We start from the raw sequence: 21,725 nt of genomic DNA on the forward strand, positions 1-21,725 counted from the left end.
GTTCACGAGGATGATTCTAGGAATGAAAGAGTTAACATATGAGGAGAGTTTGGCTCCTTTGGGTCTGTACTCACTGGAACTTAGAAGAATGTGTGGGGATCTCATTAAAACCTACCGAATGTTGAAAGGACTAGATAAGGCAGATATAGAGAGGGTGTTTCCTTTGGTGAGTGTATCTGGAACTAGAGGGCAGAGCCTCAAAATTGAGTGGTGACCTTTTAGAACAGAGGTAAGGAGGAATTCTTTTAGCCAGTGAATAGTAAATCTGTGGAATGCTCTGCCACAGGCTGCAGTGGAAGCCAAGTCCGTGGGTATATTTAAGGTGGAAGTTGATCGTTTCCTGATCGGTCAGGGCATCAAAGGATATGGTGAGAAGGCAGGTGTACGCAGTTGAATGTGATTTGGGATCAGCCATGATGGAATAGCAGAGCAGATTCGATGGGCTGAATGGCCTAATTCTGCTCCTATGTCTTATGGTCTAAAGGAACGGCAGAGGCTGATACAGTTTGACACCAGCAGTATCGCAGGAGATGCCAGTCAGCATTGAACTCAACATAGGACTGCCTTAGTGACTCCAGCTCCAGATTTTTCCCTTGGTATTTATTCCCAATGCCTTCTCCATGAGCGGGCATAGTCACAAGGCAGCAGAGGCTTGAAATCAGAGGTTTCCTTCTCCTAGGTGAGCTGCCAACCACAGCTGATGAGTCCCATCTGCCCGAAGCGACTGGTTTTAAGGTGCCAGTAACCTGCCTTTGCCCCTTCTGCTGACAGTAGAAATGGTTCTGCCAGCCTTCATAGCTGATTCGCACATGAAGGCTAGGAACTGGACTTGGTTGAGGTGCGTGCCATTGGGAGCATTTAACAGGTAGTGGGAGCTTGTCCTCAATAGAATCCCCAGCTATAACAACTTTAAAGAATCTCTGAATTTAAATAAAATAATCTGAAATTTTCATCTACAACCCAGTCAAGTAAACTGTTACAGGCAACAATAACTTATCTAAGGCTAGACTCCAAAGTCAGGTTCAATTCTGAATACTTCCCCTAGGTGGATAGAATACAGTGGACCATTACTTAATAGGGACAGCCATTTACTTCAGGCAACTCTTAAAGGACAAAAATTTAATCAGGAAAATATCTGGGATTCACTTCATTTATTTGGAACAATATGCTGCTTAATTGGGACAGGAGAATGTTGCTAAACTGTTTCTGAATAGAATCAGTCATGTGCACTTGTGTAGCCGCTAGACACTACACTGTACTTAAAGTGATCAGTTTTTGAATAGCGTCAGTTGTGTGTGTTTGTGTTTAAAAATCAATTATTTTTGTCACTAGTAGCTGATGAGAAATAAGCAGTAAGACAATTCAAGAAATGTTTTGCTCAACGTGGTTTCAAGCATTCAGGCTTGGAGATGCCAGAAATGGCCAGGAGTCAACAAGTTAGAAACTACAAAAAATTTGAAGGTATCGCCAATCATCTTAACTGTTATAATGAAAATGAAGATTTGGAGGATGCAATCATTGACAGCATAGTATGGGAGTAGTCCATTGTTTGCACTAGGTGTCTGGGTTGATTTTATTTATTTACAGTTGAAAGAACGTGATGTGGATGAATTCCTCTGTCAATAACTATTAGGAACTAATACACAGCTTTATATTACTGTGGAAGTATTGGTAGTGTTTTAATTTGTTATGTATTTCATTTAAATGCATGCAGTAAATTGTTAAGCAACACACATCAAAGTTGCTGGTGAACGCAGCAGGCCAGGCAGCATCTCTAGGAAGAGGTACAGTCGACGTTTCGGGCCGAGACCCTTCATCAGATATAAACCTCCAAATTCTACAGGGGCAGCACCCGAGGTGGGGATTGAACTTGGCTCCCTGGTGGTTCTGTGAGGTAGTGGCTCTACCTGCTGGGCCAGCTTGCTGCCCTGTTGTTACTCAGTTTAAAGATAGTTTGCCTTTCTTTATACCTTCCAGCTATTTCCATGTAATTTCAGCTAATTGGAGCAGCCTCCTAATTGGTCCAAAATGTACTGGTCCTGATACGTTCCAATTAACTTGAAACCACTGTATCTGCATTTTTTGGAACCTGAGGGAACGAACAACTTTGCGGATGTCTACAAGGATAGACAGTACTTAAAGAGAAATTGAAATTATGCGCAATATTGTGAATATTAGATCAGGGTTTTAAATTTGTTTCACTATTTTGCTCCTGGCATCCTTACTTCAACATGGCCACGATTTTACAGTTGTGGCTGTTCTAGGTTGGAGGATGGAGCATAATGACAGAGTCCATGTGGTGGTAATTAGGCACGTTACTTGCTGCTGGCAGCCATAAGAATCGTGAGGTCCCAAAGGTGGGTATCTTATGATGTATTTGTTGCTAATGTGTATATTCCCTCTGCAGTCATCTATGGATTTGGAACTCAAACTTCTTGTTAAACTGTGTGCAATTGGAATACAGAAAGGAAATCTTCAAAAGAGTTGAAAAGAGCAAAACACACAAAAGAAAAAAAAATTCACTTTCCACAAAGGTTTATTGACCTGCTGTAGCCAATTTTCCTCTAAGAAGTTAAGTCTTGAGGCTGGCTTATGTTTTTTGACAACTACAGTAGTATATTCTGTGCTAAAATTTAACATAATCTATTCCAAGTTCTGTGATTCCACATGTTGCTGTAATTCTGCAATATGTCATTTATCTTTACAACTTGGTGCATTATCATTTTTCCTGATGTTACCTGAAAGAAAGTATCTGCATATTTTGGGCCAGAAAGTCTTTCACAACTTACATGGTGAGCAGAATTGCAACCAACTAAATAATTAAGCATTTAATCTTCCTTGCAGTTTTAGCTCTATAATAAGCTAAGTCCATAGCATTTTCATTATTTGGTTTATTTTGTGGATATGTGTGATGCACACAATGTTCTATGGAAGATTTTTTTTTGTTGTAATGAAAATGCCTTATGCTCTAGGTCAAATCATGTGTCACGGAAAAAGAGGAAATTTTATTTTAACTTTCCCTAGTACTCCAATCCCCAACTACATCCTAACATCCAGTCAATAAGTTGTTGCTTGAGGGCGTCACATTGACTTTGGTCATTCCATCTAATGGTCAATGGCTTCCTCTGCATTGGTGAGACCTGGTGTAAATTGGGGTACTGCTTCATCAAGTGCCTCCGCTCCATTCACCACAAGCGGGACTTCCCGGTGGCCAAGCATTTTAATTCCATTCCCATTCCCATTCGACATGTCAGTCCATGGCCTCATTGTGTGCCAAGGCCACCCTCATGGTGGGGGAACAACACCCTATATTCCCTCTGGGTAGCTTCCAATGTTCCCTGAAAGGTGCGCGGTGCACGCACACACAAAGGAATTTAAGCTGTGCACAAATGGTTGTCACCCCCTACCTCACTGGCATAGTAAATATATTTCACGATTGTCCACAGTCACATTTTCTTTTTCAGTTTCTGCTGCAGACGGTATTGACAATGTGGAGTTTGCAATGATTTGTCTGCAGATTTTAGAACAAGCTTATTTAGAACGTTTTTATTGAAAAAATTATTCAGTGCCCACCTGTTGTTGTCACGGGGAAAAAAATCGCACAGCACAAGATTTTTGTGCACACTAGCCATTACAAATTAGAGGGAACATTAGTAGCTTCCAAACTGATGGCACTCATGTCGATTTCTCCTTCTGGTAAACAAATCCCCCATCCCCCTTGCTCTATCCCCACTCTAACCATTTACCTTTTCTCACCTTCCTATTACTCCTTCCCTTTCTCCTATAGTTCACTCTCCTCTCCTATCAGATTCCTTCTTCTCCAGCCCTTGATGTTTCCCAGCCACCTAACTTCACCTATTACCTTCCATCTAACCTCCTTCCCCTCCCCCACCTGTTTATTCTAGCATCTTCCCACTTCCTTCTCAGTCCTGAAGAAGAATCTCAGCCCGAAACGTTGACTGTCTATTTATTTCCATAGATGTTCACGGACCCATTGATTTCCTTCAGCATTTTGTGTGTGTTGCTAATGATCAATAATAATGTGATTGACAAGTCCACAGAAGCCAGATTGAGAGCATCCTTTGTTCATATCAATCACTTTGAAGTAATCAACCAAACAACACCAGAAATATTTTGAAAAGGCTTCGGTAAGGTTCTAAATTGTTAACTTGCAATATCATCTGTAGAATTTGAAAATTTTGCATTTGAATTTGTGATACTTGCCAGTACTGTGTATTTCAGAAAGCTGAGTATTCTATTCTCTCTTCAGTCTCAGTTAATGGAAAGCTCTTTCCAGTGATGTGATACCAGTGAAGGAAGTTCTGATTCTGAAAAGTCATTAAATCATCTTTAGTTAATGATTCTTTTATCTTCCAGCTTGATTGTAGTAACAGCTCTGAAAATTAAGAGAGGAAACCTTGTGGCCTTAGGATCCTCCACCAGAATCTTACAGCAGTTCATAACTTGTCCATGCAGATTAGTTATTTTTTATGTACCTTATTTGTGATTCCCATTGAAATTAATGCAATATGTGTCAGATTTCCACTTGATCTTGCTTTTGGATTCATTATAATTTCAAGCTAATTGAAAGAGAAATATGCTTATTAATTTTCAAAGTGGCTTCATTTTAAATGACTTTTATGTAATGATTTCTGGAAACCTAGCCTGTGCAGTCTGGGTTAAACTGTTTATTCAATGAATGCACTATCAAACAAATACATGCATACATCAGTCAGTCAGTCAGTCAATGGATGCCGTCCCGAATCTGGGGTTGGCGGCTATGCACCTCTGTCTTCTTCGATCTTGAGACAGCTCCCAGTACAGCCTCTCCTCCAATTTGCTCTCGCCAGCCGCCTTGGCACCGCCCGCCGCTGCCCCACCAAACTCGAGCCCAAGGCCATGTCAGCCTCCAGCCATGGCCGCTTTTTCAAGCTTAGCCCTTCCTTAGGCGGAGGCCTTGGGCAGGTCCAGGCAGACGGTGCAGTGTCCAAGTTCATCATGTCTCTTCTAACTAGGTGCATAGCATACGATTTGTAGATACGTGGTGAGGCTTTAATCTCTTCCACGGAAGATGGCTGTTGGCTCACAAGGAGCTCATCTGCCCTTTGTCAGGTCTTGTTGTTTTTAGTCCTGCTGGATGTCCTCACACCCTCCTCACCGGACTAAGTCCGGTGGGGGAGACGGCCCAAGTCGCCAACCACTCGACCATGGCCCCCAGCCGAGCGCCGGGCGCCCGCCCCTGCCAAATCTCTCCGAGCGCCCGGTGCCTGACCGAAAACCATACATACGTACAAAACCTACAGCACAATACAGGCCCTTCGGCCCACATAGTTGTGCCGAACATACCCTACCTTAGAAATTACTAGGGTTACCCAAAGCCCTCTGTTTTTCTAAGCTCCACTTATCTATCCAAAAGTCTCTTAAAAGACCCTATTGTTTCTGCCTCCACCACCGTTGCCGGCGGCCCATTCCACGCACTCACCACTCTCTGCGTAAAAAACTTACCCCTGACATCTCCTCTGTACCTACTCCCAAGCACCTTAATCCTGTGCCCTCTCGTGGCAGCCATTTCAGCCCTGGGAAAAAGCCTCTGACTATCCACACGATCAATGCCTCTCTCATCATCTTATACACCTCTCATCCTCCATCGCTCCAAGGAGAAAAGGCTGAGTTTACTCAACCTATTCTCATAAGGCATGCTCCCCAATCCAGGCAGCATCCTTGTAAATCTCCTTTGCACCCTTTCTACGGTTTCCACATCCTTCCTGTAGTGAGGTGACCAGAACTGAGCACAGTACTCCAAGTGGGGTCTGACCAGATACCTATACAGTTGCAACATTACCAAATGCTAATTAAGTTTCTTGTATTACACTTGCACAGAATTTACACTGAATTTTTTGCTGGCTTCCACATTGACCTTCATGGCATAGTCATAGTCATACTTTATTGATCCCGAGGAAAATTGGTTTTCGTTACAGTTGCACCATAGATAATTAAATAGTAATAAAACCATAAATAATTAAATAGCAATTTGTAAATTATGCCAGGAAATAAGTCCAGGACCAGCCTATTGGCTCAGGGTGTCTGACCCTCCAAGGGAGGAGTTGTAAAGTTTGATGGCCACAGGCAGGAATGACTTCCTATGACGCTCAGTGTTGTATCTCGGTGGAATGAGTCTCTGGCTGAATGTGTTCCTGTGCCCAACCAGTACATTATGTTGTGGATGGGAGACATTGTCCAAGATGGCATGCAACTTGGACAGCCTCTTTTCAGACACCACCGTCAGAGAGTCCAGTTCCATCCCCACAACATCACTGGCCTTCCGAATGAGTTTGTTGATTCTGTTGGTGTCTGCTACTCTCAGCCTGCTGCCCCAGCACACAACAGCAAACATGATCGCACTGGCCACCACAGACTCGTAGAACATCCTCAGCATCGTCTGACAGACGTTAAAGGACCTCAGTCTCCTCAGGAAATAGAGACGGCTCTGACCTTTCTTGTAGACAGCCTCAGTGTTCTTTGACCAGTCCAATTTATTGTCAATTCGTATCCCCAGGTATTTGTAATCCTCCACCATGTCCACACTGACCCCCTGGATGGAAACAGGGGTCACTGGTGCCTTAGCCCTCCTCAGGTCTACCACCAGCTCCTTAGTCTTTTTCACATTAAGCTGCAGATAATTCTGCTCACACCATGTGACAAAGTTTCCTACCGTAGCCCTGTACTCAGCCTCATCTCCCTTGCTGATGCATCCAACTATGGCAGAGTCATCAGAAAACTTCTGAAGATGACAAGACTCTGTGCAGTAGTTGAAGTCCGAGGTGTAAATGGTGAAGAGAAAGGGAGACAAGACAGTCCCCTGTGGAGCCCCAGTTCTGCTGATCACTCTGTCTGACACACAGTGTTGCAAGCACAAGTACTGTGGTCTGCCAGTCAGGTAATCGAGAATCCATGATACCAGGGAAGCATCCACCCGCATCGCTGTCAGCTTCTCGCCCAGCAGAGCAGGGCGGATGGTGTTGAACGCACTGGAGAAGTCAAAAAACATGACCCTCACAGTGCTCGCTGGGTTGTCCAGGTGAGCATAGACATGGTTCAGCAGGTAGACGATGGCATCCTCAACTCCTAGTTGGGGCTGGTAGGCGAACTGGAGGGGATCTAAGTGTGGTCTAACCATAGGCCGGAGCAGCTCCAGAACAAGTCTCATAGAACGAGCAACATAGAATCATAGAGTCATTGAAAAGTACAACACAAAAACAGGCCTTCTGGCCCATCTAGTCCAAGCCAAACTATTTAAACTTCCTACTCCCATTGACCTGCACCTGGACCATAGCCCTCCATACCCCTACCATCCATGTATCTATCCAAACTTCTCTTAACCACTTGATGCTAAAATCTCCCATAGAATTCAGTTGCATCTGCTGGCATGTAAACACCAGCATAAAGCTGCCACAGATCAGTATGATCATTAATCAGATGGCAACAGCAAAAACAGTAAAGCTTGAGAAATGAAGTTTTGTACCTTTTCAGAGAAAGAGAGAGACAAAGAGAGAGAGAAATTGATTAAGTCTAGGAGTGATGTAATGGTGGGTAATCTTGCCAAGGGTCCCTGCAGGTCCACCTGGTGAAAGTACAGGCTGAGTTGGGCTTGATCAAATTAGTCCAGACAGCTAATTGAAAAAAGCTGATGAACCGTTTCATAATACAGGTAAAACCTCAAATAGCCTGATCAAAATTAGAAGGATTAGAAGTATGTCATGCTCTCTTTTTCCATTTCTTTCTTTCTTTTTAAATCTTTTTATTAATTTTCCAAAGTTATAAACAAAATAACAATGTTGATACAGAGAGATTGGAATAATCTTATTGTTAATAAACATCTACAGAAAAGATTTCAGATAACACAGGTATAATAGACTTCCAAACTCAGGATGTAATTAATCATGGGGAAAAAAGAAATAAAAAGGAAAAAAAATACAAAAAAAACCATAAAAAGAAACAAAAAAAAACTAAATACTAAACCCCAAAAAGCAAATGGATCAAAACAAGGCTAGACCATTATCTTAAATTGAACACGTTCAATAATGTCATCAACTCTGCTCCTCTGTTCATATGTTTTAAGTTAATAAGAAGGATTCGGAAAGGTCAAATTCCATCATATGAAAATGTTGAATAAATGGTTTCCAAGTCTCTTCAAATTTAACCGAAGGATCAAAAATATCACTTCTAATTTTTTCTAAATTTAAACATAATATAGTTTGGGAAAACCATTGGAATGTAGTAGGAGGATTGGTCTCCTTCCAGTTCAATAACATACGTCTTCTGGCCATTAAAGTAACAAATGAAATCATCCGACAGGCTGAAGAAGATAAAAATCTATGTTCTACCAGTGGCAATCCAAAAATTGCCATAATAGGATGGGGTTGTAATTCAAAACACAGAACTGTTGAAATAATATCAAAAATATCTTTCCAATATTTTTCCAAAAGAGGACAGGACCAAAACATATGAGTTAAAGAAGCCACCTCAGAGTGACACCTGTCACAAATAGGGTTTATATGGGAATAAAAACAGGCTAATTTATCTTTAGACATATGGACCCTTTACACTACTTTAAATTGTATTAATGTATGTTTAGCACATATAGAGGAAGTACTGACTAATTGAAAAATTTTATCCCTTTTCTCTATAGGTAGGCAAATTTGAAGTTCCCTTTCCCATTCATTTTTAATTTTATCAGATATACCTGGCTGTAATTTCATAATTATAACACAGATAGATGCTATTAATCCCTTCTGAAAAGGATTTAAACCTAAAATTTTATCGATGATATCAGTAGGGTATGAGGTCGGGAAGGTAGGCAAAATAGTATTTAAAAAATTTCTTATTTGTAAATATCAAAAAAAAGGGATCTGGGCAAATCAAATTTCTTAGATAACTGTTCAAAAGACATGAAACAGTTATCCAGAAATAAATCACAAAAATATGTTATACCTTTTGTTTTCCATTTCAAAAAGGCTTGGTCCATAACTGAGGGTTGAAAAAAAATTAGATATAATAGGGCTTGATAATATAAATTTGTTCAAACCAAAGAAGTTACAAAATTGAAAACATGTTCGTAATGTATGTTTAACTATTGGATTAACCATTTGTTTATTCAATTTAGATAGTACAAAAGGAAGTGAAGTTCCTAAAATGGAAGCCAAAGGGAATCCTTGTACATAGCCTTCAAGATTTACCCAATATGGACTTGGAATTATATTCCAATCTTGTGTCCAAAATATTAAATATTGAATATTAATTGCCCAATAATAAAATCTTAGATTAGGCAGTGCTAAACCACCATCTTTCTTGTAAATATTTTTTACTTAATCTGGGATTTTTGTTCTGCCATATATAAGAGGAAATTTTAGAATCGATAGTATCAAAAAAGGATTTAGGAATAAAAATTGGTATCGTTTGAAATAAATATAAGAATTTATGTAAAATAATCATTTTAATAGCGTTAATTTGTGATAGAGACAATGGGGACCACTTAGTAATCAGTTGTTTGACCTGATTAATTAACGGTAAAAGGTTGAACTTGAATAGATCCCTCTTTTTCCTGTTTGACAATTCTGATTGTCACTGCATTCAAACCTTCCAAAGGTACAAGTCACATAATGGCTTTCCACAATAATTATCTGTAATCACTTCCAACATCCAGTCCTGTCGTATTGTTGGAAGAACAGCTCTAATTGCACAGTTCCATGTGTTCAGACGCAGCGGCCTCTCTGAGTCCGAACAAAGGTGTGAATGTTCATTCTTTATGTCATTTTCATGATGTCAAGACACTGCTGGTTATCAAGATCATCGAGTACTGCAGGTCTACCCCGTCTGTGAGTTGCTGGACAGCAGTAGAGCTGGGCTTGTTGTGCACCATGTTGCAACCTGCTTCTGCCACCTAGGGAAGAAGGCATCAGAGGCGGTGCACGGAAATTGATGCGGACGATAGTCTTTGACATTTTTGTTGTGATTGCAACCCTCTGGTGAGCACCGGTAATGTGGAATGCCATGAGTCCAATTCACTGGTTCATTGGAGAGACCAACAGCAGGACGAGCTGCATGGCCTTGGTTGTGGTGTGGATGAGGACCTCGTTCATGTTGAGGCCGTCGAGGAATGAGACACTGGAGCTAGCTCTGTGCCACTGGATTCGGTGATGGGATGGGAGCTGGCCCCTCCCTTCCGTGCTGCTCTCCAGTGATCACTCAGTGGAAGACAACCTGGATTGCCTTCATCTGCGTCTGCACTGGTGATATGAGGAACTGCTGCAAGCTGTTCTTGCAGAAGCATGACATTAGAACAACATCCATGCACTATCAATCTACAGCCATGACACACAGGGTCTTGGGCTATTTTAATATTTTGCTTTAATATTATTTTTCGTATCTGTGTGCTTCCTGCATCATAATTACTGCACATGTGCTATATGTGCTGTGTGTTGTTTGTGACTGTTGGTCCAGCGTTGTGCATCTTGGCCCCACAGGGAACACTGTTTCGGTTATTTCTATTCATGTGAATGGTTGATTGACAATCAAACTTGAACTTGTATTGTATTGGATGAACAGAATGGGAGTAATCATTTTATGACACCATATAATCTTTGACTAATGCAGTATCAGAGGGCTTACAAATTTTCATATCTGCCAGGCACAAGAACTGGTGACTGAAGCACCAAATCTAGAATGCACATCACAGCTCAGAAGCCTGGTCCTCCCAGCACTTTCATGTTCCTGCCTTTCCCCTCAGACCCCTATGCTGCTGGTATCTAGCTGGTAAAATAAACACCACAGGAATTCACAGCCAGCATATTTATTCTCACAGTCAACTCCTGCAAGTTGACTGCCACTTGAACTCGCGTAACCTATCAGCACAGCTTTAGGATGCCTTTCCACTTCCTGAGCTGCTTTGGTGTCATTTAAGTGGCAGAGTTATGTAAACAAGCAGAGAAAATATCTATAGATGTACCTTAGAACTGAAGCAAACATATCAGGAATTTGTGATGTATCTTGTTTCAGTACCATTCTTTTTATTCTGGCGTCTTCCCCCTTCTTTTCCCGTCCTGAAGAAAGTCATGGTCGGAAACGTCGACTGTTTATTCATTTCCATAGATGCTTGCTGAGCTCCTCCAGCATTTAGTGTGTGTTGCTTCTCAGTACCATTCTACTGCCTTGGTTACTGTAAAGGATTATTCTGGAGTTAACACATCATGGATAGTTTAATTATGGTTTAACTAAAATGAGCACTAGTCCTCTGGAAATAAGACCTGTTCACAACTTGACCTCTAACTGAGACTTGGTGGCTAGTGAAACCAATCGCTGGATGTAGGACATTCTGATTCATTCCCATTGAAACTAGGTATGTTGTTAAAGGTGTATCCTTGCCTGGGCCACGAGCAGAGAATGAGACAAAGTTTGGCCATTGCCAGAGCATTCTTGGAGGCAATTCGATGCGACAGAACTGAGACTAGGCGAGACAGAGTCAAGGTGGCAGGGCCCAGGCCCGAGGTTTGATCGATTTAAGAGCTGGGCCAAATTGGAAAGGTCAGGTACAGGCCAAATCAAGGAGGCTGGTCCCAAGCCTGACAGCACATTGAAGTGGCAGGCCCCAGGTCCACAAGTGAGGAATGACCCGAGGTTTGGACAATTTAAGTGCCAGGCCAGATTGAAAAGATCAGGGTGTCGTGACCGGGGCAATGGACAGGCCGGTTACAGCTCACTTCTCGGTGATGATTAATTCTGGCCTGGAATTAACAGGCTCCTGGATTGGCTACAGTGATGACTGGCTTCTTGGTTGTGGACGCACTTTCATGAATTTCAGATGTTTGCTTGCTTTTGTTGTTTGCACTATTTGTTTTTTCTTTGCACATTGGGTACTTGACGGTCAGTTTTTTAAATGGGATCTATTGGGTTTCTTTGTTCTATGGCTGCCTGCAAGGAGATGAATCTCAAGGTACATACTGTACTTTGATAAGAAATGTACTTTGAACTTTAATGCGTTGGTCAGGACGGATCTTTTTTGCCACTTAACCTTTTGGTTACTTATATATTCATGAAAACATCCTTCAATGCTATAACAAAAGGGGTATATTTTGAGTGGCTGTAGTTTCTACTCAAGAGCCTTTAGGAAGATGTACTAAATATTCAAATAGGTTCTGTAATGTATGGGTCCATTTCTTTTAGAACAATAACTTCCCTAGCACTATGTATGACTGATAATTTACCTATACACATTGATCTGCTCTCTCCCTACAATGTGAATACACCAGTTAAACCCACTCTTGCATGCGTCCTTTTTATTTTAATTGATAAGTAGTTGCACAGACACAAAAAACTGGCAACAAGTACAAACATGAAAGTCAGCAAATATCAAGCAACACACATAAAAATTGCTGGTGAACGCAGCAGGCCGGGCAGCATCTCTAGGAAGAGGTACAGTCGACGTTTCAGGCCGAGACCCTTCGTCAGGACTAATTGAATGAAGAGATAGTAAGATATTTGAAAGTGGGAGGGGGAAGGGGAGATCCGAAATGATAGGAGAAGACAGGAGGGGGAGGGATGGAGCCAAGAGCTGGACAGTTGATTGGCAAAAGGGATATGAGAGGATCATGGGACAGGAGACCTAGGGAGAAAGAAAGGGGGAGGGGGGAAGCCCAGAGGATGGGCAAGGAGTATAGTGAGAGGGACAGAGGGAGAAAAAGGAGAGAGAAAATAAAAATGAATAATAATAAAAAATAAATAACGGGTGGAGTACGAAGGGGAGGTGGGGTATTAATGGAAGTTAAAGAAGTCGATGTTCATGCCATCAGGTTGGAGGCTACCCAGACGGAATATAAGGTGTTGTTCCTCCAACCTGAGTGTGGCTTCATCTTTACAGTAGAGGAGGCCGTGGATAGACATATCAGAATGTGAATGGGACGTGGAATTAAAATGTGTGGCCACTGGGAGATCCTGCTTTCTCTGGTGGACAGAGCATAGGTGTTCAGCGAAACGGTCTCCAGCATGCTTGAAATTCCAACATCTGCAGATTTCCTCGAGTCAGCAAATATCACCAACTGCACCATCAGTTATGGGGGCACAGTGAGGGGAAAGAGTTATTCGGTATGGAGAAGGTGTCACAGACGCCAACAAATGGACACGTGAGTAACTGCATGGTACACAGTGAAAGGGGCACAGCAAGCAAAGTTGAAGTGAAAATAACATGCTGATTGCTTTAGTTGTGAATGTTGACAAATTTAATTGTGCTGATTGAGGACTGGGAATAGTATATTGAGAGAGTTGAACTGTATTGTAACACGGACAACAAGGATGAGTAAAAGGAAGTCTCCATGCTTCTTAGCTTAATGGGTGCTAGAACATACAGGCTCTTAAACAACTTAGTAACTCCTGGAAGGCCAGCAAGCAAGATGGTTGACGAAATTGTTGTAATTTTACAAAATTCCTTGAGCCCTAATTCACTAGTAATAGCTGAAAGATTTAGCGTTTAGAATAGGAACCAGTCAAAGGATGAATGCATTACAGAATACATTACAGAAATGTACAAACTTTCCCAGTGCTGTGACTTTTGAGGTGGATATTCTGATGCATTAAGGGACAGGCATGCATAGTGTAAGCACTCAAAAGGGGGTACTGTTAGAAAGATACATAACCTTAGAATGGGCATTGACATTAGAATGGGCAATATCGTTAGAGACTGCAGCAAAAGATGCAGTTGAACGACAGAAAAGTGTTTAGAATGTGAAATACACAAAATGACCCTGAATAATGGAAAGAGCCAAAAAAATGTTATTGATGTGACAAATCTTCCCATGATGCAAATGACTATTGGTTCAAAGAAAACATTTGCAGAAAGTGTCACAGACAAGGTCATAAGGAGAGAATGTGCAAATCAGACAAAAAGCACAACCAAAGAGAAAAACCAAACAGAGTAAAAAGTGTCAAACACAAAACTAAACAAATGCACAAAGCGACTCAGTGTCCAACTGAATCAGCCAACACAGATTTTGACAAAGATGAGCTATCATGCCTAGAACTGCGTACCATTACTGAAGCAGATCACAAAATCAATAGATGTGTCTGGTGTAAAAAAGAAAATGGAGCTGGATACAGGGCAAGCTTTGTCCATAATTTCAGAGGCTGACTACAACAGCCTGTTTTCTAAGATGCCATTAGAAAAGACCTCAACTACAGACCTACACTGGCCAAGAAGTGCCTCTTGAAGGTAAACTGAAAGTGAATGTGACGTAAGGAGGCCAAACACAGTAGTTAGAGCTTTATGTGTTGAAAAGTGGAGGGCCAGCACTTTTCAGGCGTGAATTGTTGAGAAAAATCCAATTGAACTGGCACACAATCAAAGTTCTCAATGCGTCATCAACAGGCAACTGCAGCCCAAATGGTAGTACTAAGCACAGACTGTCACAGCTGCTTAATGCTAATGAGAAGTTGTTTGAGAAGGGTATTGGTAAACTCAAAGGCATGAAGGCCAAAATTAAACTGGATGAACCAGCACAACAAGATTTCATACAGTGCGTCTATTGCCTTACGCACTACGTCCTAAAGTGGATGCTGAACTGCAGAGCTTAGAGACATCTGGCATTCTCTCCAAGGTTGAGTGGAGTGATTGCACCATGCCCATTGTCTCAGTGATTAAGAAAGGGAAGGCTGGAGTTGGGATTTCAAAGTGAGCATGAACCTGTGCTGCGTACTATGTAGTATCCCCTGCCATGAATAGAAGACAATTTTGCATCTTTAGAAGGCAAGGAGAGGTTTTCATAGATTGACTTGCCACAGTAACACACAGTACAGGCCCCTTGGGCCACAACGTTGTGCTGACCATTTAACCTACTCCAAGACCAATCTAACATTTCCCTCCCGCATAGCCTTCCTGTTTCCTTTCACCCATATGTTTGTCTGAGAATCTTTTAAATCTCCCTAATGTAACTGCCTCTAACACCACCTCTGGCAATGCATTCCATGTCAGTCAAACTACCTGACTATGTTCAAAATATTGAAGTAAAATAGGTGATTATAGCAATTGAAACTGTAGTTAATTGTTTATTGTTATTTTTGCGTCGAAAACATCGTGTCATGAGGAAGATTACCTGGGATTCTCCTGCACTCTCCCTCTCTCTCCTGGCGGTTTTCTGGGACTCTTATACTTTCCAGTTATAGCTTCCATGTGGCTCATTTTTAGTCGCTCACAACACGTAGTTACTCTGAAAATTTCTGGGAATTCCCAGACATTGATTTCTTAGAAGGTTCTTCTTCAGCATATGCTCATAGTCAAGCTGAAATGAAGCAGTAGCATCACATGAGGTCTTTATAATTCTTGTCCACACCACCATCTCTAAATAAATAAAAAAAATTGAATAAACCTCCAGTTGCTGTAAAGCATGAGCACAGTTTTCTGGTTCACTTAAAAGAAATTTGGAAGAATGCTCGACCCTTTACATTGCAAAACATCGACTGCTAAATTTGACAGCAGACATATAATAATTTAAATTTGCTGACTGAACTACTGGTTTTGCTCTTCTTTAGGTGTAAAAGTTTTTCATTTAAACAGGTTTCTTGACTGCAGTAACAACTGTAAATACAATGTGAAGAAACACTATCATGTTAATTTAAATTTACAGGTAAAGATTTTCAAATATCATATGATGAGTACACCCTATTGTGACTCTGTCATTTGTTGAAATAATATTTTAGAACAACAGAAACTGCTGGACCATAATATGTCTTGGTAAACTCAAAGGCATGAAGGTCGAAATTGAACTGGATGAAGCAGCTCACGAAAATTCCATAACTAGTGTCCCGTGCCATATGCACGACGTCCTAAAGTGGATGCTGAACTGCAGAGCTTGGAGGCATCTGGCATTCTCTCCAAATTTGAGTGGAGTGATTTGGTCATGCCTGTTGTCCTAGTGATCAAGATAGGGAAGGCTGGAGCTGTTCACATATGCAGGGACATCAACCCTGTGCTGCATACTGTGCAGTATCCACCGCCATGAAGAGAAGACATTTTTGCATCTTTGGCTGGAGGGGAGAGGTTTTCAAAGATTGACTTGTCACAAGCCTATCTGCAAATGGAAATTGAGGAGTCAAGCAGGAAATCCTCACAATCAACAATCACAAGAGACTGTTCCAGTATAATCATCTGATCTTTGGTGTCGCACCAGCTCCAGCAATTTGGCAAAGAGCAATCAACCAAGTGCTCCAAGATGTCCCAGGAACACAATGCTACCTTGATGACATCATCCTGATTTGCAAGAATGATGAAGAGCAGCTACAGAACCCTGGTAAAGTGCTTACCAGGCTGAGTGAGTATGGTCAGTGCGCAAAGAGAGGGAAATGTGAGTTTTTCAAGAATTAAATATCATATTGTGGACATGTCATTGAGAAGTAGGGCTTACATAAGTCACAAGAGAAGACTGAAGCAGTGCTACAGCCACCCAAACTGGAAAATTTGTCACAACTTAATTCACTCACGATCCCCGTGCAATCTGACAGAGCTTGAGCAGTTTTGTAAAGACAAATGGGGAAAAATTGCAGTATCCAGATATGCAAAGCTGGTAGAGACCTATCCACACAGCCTCAAGGTTTTAATTACAGCGAAAGGTGCATCTACTAAATACGGACTTGAAGGGGATGAATACTTATGCAATCAATCATTTTGTGCTTTATATTTGTAAATAATTCAGATCACTTCGTAGAGGTCTGTTTTTAAATTGACACAAAGAAGTCTTTTTCTGTTGATCAGTGTCAAAAAAAAAACAAATTAAATCCATGTGATTCAATGTTGCAACACAATAAAATATGAAAACTTCCAAGGGGGCTGAATACTTTTTATAGGCACTGTATATATATATATAGATAGATAGATAGATAGACTGATTTCATGAAAATAAATGAAGAGGAGTTCTAATGCTTGAAACATTAAAAACATTAACCAGAGTTAATGTTTCAAGCATTAGAACTAGGAAAAGTGAGAAAACAAACACATTTAATATTGATGAGAAGAGGAAGGAGTAAAGAGAACGACAAGAATGTTTGTCATAGATTGAAAACCAAGAGATGATGCCAGTATGAGAGGGTGGTGAAGTGCTGGTTATTGAAACTGAGCTGTCTGCTTGAAGAATGTATAAATAGATGGAAATGAATGAGAGAGCAAAATAACTTGGGAATATTCATGTCAGTAAATGCCAAAAGCAGATCATTAACCTTTCTTTTGTGGAGATAATGTCACAGACAGATACACTAAAGAAGTAGGCCATTTGGTCCATTGAGTTGATTCCAGACATTAACCACCCACTTACAATTATCCTAACCCTAATTCTGTTTTTATTATATCCAAATTCTTAATCTCCACATTCTACACTTAACTACATATGGGGCAATTTATAGTGACCAATCTACCCACTAGCCTCATGTCTTAGGGAGGTGAGTGGAAACAGCAACACCCAGAAGAAGCTCACAAGGTCACAGGGAGACTATAGAATGCTCCATTAGCTACATCACAGTGGTGCCCTAATCAATGCTTGGCCGTGCCACCTAATTACCCATGTCAGATGTTGTCTAGTTTATAGAAGAAACTCTCGATTCAAATAGCAAACATCCATAGGGCAAGGCTTCAGAGAAATGGATAGGGATTTCTTAAAAATGAAACCACCACAGTGAGCAGTATGGTGGAAATAGTTGACTTGAGCAGTATATGGTAAATGCAAGTGCAGATAATGAATTTCAGCATACTCTAATTGAAGCCATTACATGTAATTTTAGCCCTTCTCTCATCTTGCGGTTGATGGAACAGGTAATGCTGATGGTAAGGCTTACCACATAATTACACGTTGCTCTCAATAAAATCAGTAATCCAATTGATGACACAAAGTTCGAAGTACAAAGTAAAATTTATTACCAGAGTACATACATGTCACCACATACAACCCTGAGATTCTTTTTCTGCAGGCATACTTAGCACATCTATAGAACAGTAACTGTAAATGTCATGAACTGTAATCTGTAAACAAACTGAGCAAATGCAGATATGAATGAATTCTTGCCCAGATATTATTTTCAGAGAAAGCTTACTTTATGTAAATTAATTGAAAACATTCATCTCAAGTCAAATGGAGATAAGCAAATATACACGATACAACATACATTTTCAGTGCAGAATCCAAAGATGGTACTGGGAGATCACTGCACAAATGCAGAGTCCAGAACGCATTGACATGTGCACACAAACACACATAGTGTAGCTAACTGGAAGCTTCATGTAAACCATGGATTATCCTTAAACCTGTAGCCAAATGCTTCAGGTCAAGGGTCTTTTATCAGGATTGGGGAACAATGAGGAACAGTTCATCCTATTAATAATTATGAATAAATATGAAATAACCATATAACCACATAACAATTACAGCACGGAAACAGGCCATCTCGGCCCTTCCACTCCATGCTGACTGCTTACTCTCACCTAGTCCCACCGAACTGCACTCAGCCCATAACCCTCCATTCCATTCCTGTCCATATAGCTATCCAATTTTTCTTTAAATGACAATATCGAACCTGCCTCAACCACTTCTACTGAAAGCTCATTCCACACAGCTACCACTCTCTGAGTAAAGAAGTTCCTCCTCGTGTTACCCCTAAACTTTTGCCCCCTAACTCTCAACTCATGTCCTCTTGTTTGAAGCTCACCTACTCTCAATGGAAACAGCCTATCTACATCAACTCCATCTATCCCCCTCATAATTTTTAAATACCTCTATCAAGTCCCCCCTCAACCTCCTACGCTCCAAAGAATAAAGACCCAACTTGTTCAACCTTTCTCTGTAACTTAGGTGCTGAAACCCAGGTAACATTCTAGTAAATCTCCTCTGTAATCTCTCAATTTTGTTGACATCTTTCCTGTAATTCGGTGACCTGAACTGTACAGAATACTCCAAATTTGGCCTTACCAATGCCTTGTACAATTTTAACATTACATCCGAAATCCTATACTCAATGCTCTGATTTATAAAGGCCAGCATACCAAAGGCTTTCTTCACCACCCTATCCACATGAGGTTCCTCCTTCAGGGAACTATGCACCATTATTCCTAGATCCCTCTGTTCGACTGCATTCTCCAATGCCCTACCATTTACCATGTGTGTCCTATTTTGATTAGTCCTACCAAAATGTAGCACCCCACATTTATCAGCATTAAACTCCATCTGCCATTTTTCAGCCCACTCTTCTAACTGGCCTAAATCTCTTTGCAAGCTTTGAAAACCTACTTCATTATCCACAACACCACCTATCTTAGTATCATCTGCATACTTACTAATCCAATTTACCACCCCATCATCCAGATCATTAATGTATATGACAAACAACACTGGACCCAGTACAGATCCCTGAGGCACACCGCTAGTCACCGGCCTCCAATCTGACAAACAGTTATCCACCACTACTCTCTGGCGTCTCCCATCCAGCCACTGTTGAATCCATTTTACTACTTTAATACTAATACATAACGATTGAACCTTCCCAACTAACCTTCCGTGTGGAACCTTGTCAAAGGCCTTACTAAAGTCCATATGGACAACGTCCACCGCTCTACACTCGTCAACTTTACTAGTAACTTCTTCAAAAAATCCAATAAGATTTGTCAAACATGACCTTCCACGCACAAATCCATGTTGACTGTTCCTAATCAGACCCTGTCTATCCAGATAATTATATATACCATCTCTAAGAATACCTCCCATTAATTTACCCACCACTGACGTCAAACTTACAGGATAAACTTAATGAATAAAGGAACAGAGCAAATGATAATGAAAAGTAGTGATTTTGAATGATATTATAAGACTGTAAGACCATAAGATTTAGGAGCAGAATTAGGCCATTTGCCCCATCAAATCTGCCCTGCCATTTTTCCTCTCAGCCCCAGTCTGCTGCCGTCTCCCCACATCCTTTCATGCCCTGATTCATCAAGAATCTATCGACTTCTGCCTTAAACATACATAAAGACTTGGCCTCTACAGCATCCTGTGGCAATGAAATCCACAGATTCACCACTCTGTGTCCAAAGAAATTCCTCCACAGGTTCCTTCATGGTGTATGGAATGCACTGCCAGTGAAAGGGGTAGAGGCAGTTACAAATGGGTCTTTTAAGAGACCCTTAGATAGGTACATAGAGCTTAGAAAAATGGAGGGGCTATGCAGTCAGAAAATTCTAGGCAGTTTCTAGAGTAGGTTACATGGTCAGCACAACACTGTAGGCCAGAGGCTCTGTAATGTGCTGTAGATTTCTTTGTTTCTATCTCCATTCTAAAAAGGCATCCTTCTATCCTAACGCTGTGTCCTCTGGTCTTAGACTCTCCTATCAAAGGAAGTATCCTCTCCACATCCACTCTATAAAAGACCTTTCACCATTTGATAGGTTTCAATTAGGTCACCCCTCATTCTTCTGAATATTAGACAGAGAAATGAACAGAAAGAAGGGAAGAATGGATTTAAAGAGAAAAAGGTCAGGATAAAAAAAAGAACTAAATGAAATTGTTACTGAAAGTGTATTAAAAGCATCTCGAAACTATTTACTGTTTGCAGGAGTGAGACATGTATTCTAAATTATTCCATCTCTGGCCTCTAAAATTGAGTACATATCAGAATCATAAATCATTGCATTATCAGGATTCTTCTGCCACGAGCCACCAGCAGTAACTCTCTGCAACAAGGCTATGTTGTATTGACAAAGCAAGTCCTTCAATTTCTTGACACTCACAGAACAGTTGATATTATAGTCCTATTTTTACATGACTAAAGTCAAACCATGTGCACTCCTCCTCGCTACAAAGGGCTGAAATTTTAAAGCATTAATAACAGTGTGCGATGTGAGTTTACTGCTGTTTTCCTGCACATTCTTGGCCAATCTCTTCCACTTGGCTACAAAAGATTAGATTTAATTTGCATGGTGCAATAATAACACTGCTTGAAGGTTATCTGAATCCCCAGATGAGTTTATTTTGCACTCTCTTTCTGTACATAATAAGCCTTAGAATTAATTTCCTTTCATCAAGTGCTGTATTTTTTTTACGGATGTATGTATATACATAGTGATTTACAGTCTTTGTAATGTAAATATGCTTTTCACTTTGGATAATAAATTCTAAATGAGCTCTTCTCATCAAACACCCGTCAAAAGAATTATGATGTTTGGAGCCCATGTGTTTGTGATTTACTGACAGTTTGGTATCCCAGTTACTTATGTTACTTAATTATGTCCTTCATGGACAAGCAGGGAGGCCTGTTTCTCGTTGATGGATCATACTTAATACAAATGGATGTGCAGTATTGTACTTATTTTATTTTTGCATACAACAGACCAAATAATCACACACAGTTTTATGAGCCTATTAAGTTTTGTTTAACTGAAATCAGTTAACAAACATTGGCATTGTCATGTTTGAATGTTTAATTCAAAATTCCAGTTCTGAACTGGTGGGTTAATGAGCGTCAGTTGCAACTTTTGACCTACTGCCAATTTGATTGATGAAAGGGGAAAGCACTGGATATGTATAACCTACTGTGTACAATTCTGCTCCATGCCTCTGAATGTTTCCTTCTGAAAACCCATAAACAGAAATATTGTAACGTATGATTTGTGTGTGCTTATTGCAATATTCCCACTTAAATTGTTTTATAAG

Source organism: Mobula birostris, chromosome 2 (assembly GCF_030028105.1).
Source record: "Mobula birostris isolate sMobBir1 chromosome 2, sMobBir1.hap1, whole genome shotgun sequence".
NCBI classification, from domain to species: domain Eukaryota; kingdom Metazoa; phylum Chordata; class Chondrichthyes; order Myliobatiformes; family Myliobatidae; genus Mobula; species Mobula birostris.